We start from the raw sequence: 4,421 nt of genomic DNA, 5'->3' as shown, positions 1-4,421 counted from the left end.
TAGCTAGCTAGTAGTTGGTTATTCTTACCAAGATATTATGGCCTAATCAACACTCAACAGTAAGAATGTACTGTAAACACACTATTCCATTCCCCTACAACAAGTTTCATGGTCTTACAAACAAGAGTTCTAAGATAGATCACCCAATTCCTAGCTTGAGAATCCTGACTCTGGTTGTACAATGAATTTTCAGGTCCACTGCCAGAAATATATTTCAGAAACTTCAAGGCTATGATGAATGGTAATGTGAAAAAATAAAGCCTGATTACATGACGCATACTAACTATTATAGTGATTCCATGGCTCTAATGATTATAGAATTAAATATTAAGGATTTTAACTGTATTTACAACCATCAATGTATCAAGGAACCATTTTAAAGAGGAGATTGTAGAATGCATCAAATCTAGTGTCACTTAGATTTTCAATTTCACTCACAATCATCTCACAGGCCACATACCATTGTCGATTGAAAAATTGTCAATGTTGGAATCACTAGATCTCTCATTCAACCGACTTGAAGGAAATATATTTCTTAGCAGCTCACTTGAATATATTCACTTGCACGGTTAAATATGTCTCACAATCAACTAAGCGGTCATATTCCACGAGGTTCTCAGTTCAATACATTTGATAATGATAGCTATTCGAATATTCTGGATGAAGTATAAGTTGTATGTGAACTGTCATTGTAGTGCCATGTCAGCACCGAATTAGTTACAGAAGTTAGTTACATATTAGAGGATATAAGGCTACAAGAATGTGTATTAAAAGACCACCGGATACATCTCTTCATTTTTAACAATACTGCTTCATTTCTTTTTACTGTAAAAACAATGTATCTTCATCTTCGTTAATCGGAAACTTAATTTATTGAATCCATGGATGTTGTTTACACTGCCTGGATTAACATGGTATCAGAGAAGAATTCTTCGATCAATCTCATCTTCTGAAACATATTCTACAGATCCGCCATCACAATCATTTCAGGTGTTTTTTATTGACTTTTTCTTCTCAATTCGTCATCTATGTAGATCAATTAGTGTTAACAAGCTTGATCGTTTGATTCTGTTAATGAAATTGGTTGATTATCTGTTCGTGATCTCTAAATTTCAGTAAAATCTAGTTGATATCTCGATATTTCATCATTTTTTTTCTGAGATTCACAATCTCTCTCGATCTCAATCTCTTTTGTATCTCTCTCACGATATTTCTTTCGATCCGTACTTCTTCATATCTCTAAACTTTATATCAAAACTGTATTAATCATGGCTGGTGGTTCTAATACAAATACAAGTTCTAATTCTAATTAGAATACAAATACATCTAATGCCTGAAATAGACCTCTTGGACAATCTGGTTCAGATCCAACTAGTGCGAATTATGTTCATCCGTCTGGTTATGATCTTGTTTGCTCGTGGCTTTTATGTAATGTGGATGAGACTATTTTGAAGAACATCTTAATCTTTAAAACTGCAAGGGAGATATGGCTCGATTTAAAAGATCGTTTTGGTTACGCATCTATGAATCAAGTGTTTTCACTGGAACAACAACTTTCAGAGCTTCATCAGGGATCCAAGAGTGTATCTGAGTTTTTACTGAAATTAAGGTTGTCTGGGATGCAATTAGTGATGTGAATCCTTTACCTTGCTGTACATGTACTAAATGCACTTGTGATATGTCCCAGAAAGTTCACCAAATGCAACAAGATCATCGCTTACTACAATTTATGATGAAGTTGAGTGAAAAGTATGCTACAGTGAGGGGTAACATTCTGATGCAACAACTTTTACCAAGCCTTTCTAATGCCTTTAGGATTTTTTTCTCAAGAAGAAAAGCATCAGGAGTTGTCACATTTGACAACTCAAACTGAATCTCTAGCCTTTGTAGCTGATAATAGGAACATAGATTCTTCTGATGGTAGTTTTTCCAGGAATTCTAGACTTGGTGTTAACAGTTTTTCAAGATCTTGGAGCGGTAAAGGTGCTGCACAGACTAACTCTAAAAGAGGCTCAACTTACTTCTGCATACATTGTAATATTTCTGGACATAGCAATGAGAGGTGTTTCAAGCTTCATGGTTATCCTCCCAATTTTAAATTCAGAGACAAGAGAGTTGCTGCAATTTCTGTTAATAATGCTGGTGATCAATCACTTTCTTTGCATTCTGGTGCTGAGGGATCTCCATAGTTTTCAGTCTCTCAATATGTTCAATTACTGGAGTTATTGAATAAGCAGAATCAACCACCTTCTCCAGATCCTTCTGAACATGCTCTATTGTTTGGTAAGGTTTGCTTATTAGCAAATACTATTGTTAGGCCTCAATGATACTATAGAAGGGGGTTGAATATAGTATCTACAATCAATTCGATTATAAAACAAGTATGTAACAGAAAACAAGTTTATTCAATATATCAAACTCTGTTACAGTAGGTTTAATCTACTCTAGGGTTACAATGAATAATATTCTCGTGAATGATAACACTTATAGTGTAAACCCTAATCTATGTTTATATACTACACATTTACAAGATATCTCCTAATTGATATGATATGTTCTGTTTCCTAAAATACATCAATCAGAGATTATCTTGTAGTCCTTTAGCGGTATAACTCTCCAAGCATATCTTCTTTTGTTTAATCCAGATCCTCTCCTGTAAATCAGCCGCTTTTCATCCCTGAAGTGTATCCGCACTTAAGTTCTGATGTAAGTCCTAATGGCTTAAGTTCTAATAACTTCCTGTCTTCAGTAAGTTCTGATTTCCAGTTAAGTTCTGATAGTAAGTTCTGAAACTAAACAAATCATTAGACATGACATCACAAATATATCTAACAATCTCCCCCAACTTGTAAATTATAAAAATATACAAGTTTATAGATTTGATGATGTCAAAAATATTTAAGTACAAATGCAATGAGAGTTTATATGCACAACTAAATACAACTTACAGTCCATGCAGCTTTTACCAAATTCACTGAATCAGCCTGAATCCATAATGATTCCTTACAAAGTCTGATACCAGCTTGGTCTCTGCATTTCTTTTAACTTCAAGTAACTGAGCTTTGACTTGCTGCAGTTCTTCATCTTCAGTATAACCAATCTGATATATGGCAGCTCTGAGTGCAGAAATTGGATTTCTTTCAAGTCCATCTCCCAGTCTTATTACCCTTGGATGTGTAGAATCTTCATTATAGCATAAGCATCTTCCTTTCAGAATTACTTCTAACTTAGCAGAATTCTTCCTCATAGGAATTTCTCTTCCATCATCCTCAGTCATCATTGGAGTATACTCTGTCATTCTTGCACCAGAAATTCTGAGTAAATCTCTTATTGCCTTCAGAATATATTCCGACCATTTCCTGGTAACATCAGAATTTACCTCCAGTAGATAATGAATATATTGGAACTCTTTGACAGATTTCTTTAGCACATCAGATTCAGATAATCTATAAGTTCTGTCATCAATCAGAAATAAGATCAATTTCTCTTTTACTTCATATTCATCATGAGTATCCATCACTACTTGAGCAGAAAACACTTTGTCAAGGTGCTTCTGTGTGATCTCTTCAAATGGCTTGTCAGTCAATGTGAATGGATCTCTAATATCAACTTCTATCCCAGTCTAGAATTTCTCTCTGCCAGAACCTAATCCAGAAGTGTCTCTAGCTTGCTTGGCTTTTACCCCAAATGCTGCAAGTTGATTCAACATCTGATTTGTCTTAGGCTGAACTGGAATAGACTTGTTCCATATCAGCTTCTTCTTGTCTTCTAATGTTAAGCTGTCTATGTCAACTTGAGCAGTGTCAGAGGTTGATGTCTTGATGAATTGGTCAGGATTTGCAGTTTCATCTGTAGCTTGCTGTTCTAAAATATCTTCAGGATTTATTAAGTTATGAACTTCTTCACTCTGAACAACTTGAGCTATGTCAGAGGTTGTCTTAGATTCTTCTGTCATCCTCTTTCTCCTCAAGGTTTCAACTGTTTCATCTTCAACAACAACATCATTAAAGACTTGAACCATCTTGCACACAGGATCCATCAGAATTTGAGGATTCTTCATCTTCTGTTTCTTGACTGTCTCCCCAACTTTTCCTTTTCCCTTGTCTTTGGGATCATTAGTAGTTTGAGATCTAGTCCTTGATCTATGAGTCTCTGTGGCAGATCTTTCTCTTATCACAATCCTCTTTTCTTTTGGCCTTGGTGGCTTTTTAGTATCAGAAGCTTTTGACTTGGGTTTGCTCTTCTCAGCAGCAAATTTAGCTTCTTCTTCTCTTAATTCCTCTAAATCCACTCCTGGATTATCCTTAAGGAATAGTATCTTGGCCAATTCTTCATCAACAGATTGAATTTTGGGATCTTTGTAGAAGAATGTTGCTTTCTTTCCTTTGAATTTCAAAGTCTGCAAAAACTTCTGTGACTCT

This window comes from Apium graveolens, chromosome 7 (genome assembly GCF_009905375.1).
Source record: "Apium graveolens cultivar Ventura chromosome 7, ASM990537v1, whole genome shotgun sequence".
Taxonomy (NCBI): Eukaryota; Viridiplantae; Streptophyta; class Magnoliopsida; order Apiales; family Apiaceae; genus Apium; species Apium graveolens.
This window is presented reverse-complemented; position numbering follows the sequence as displayed.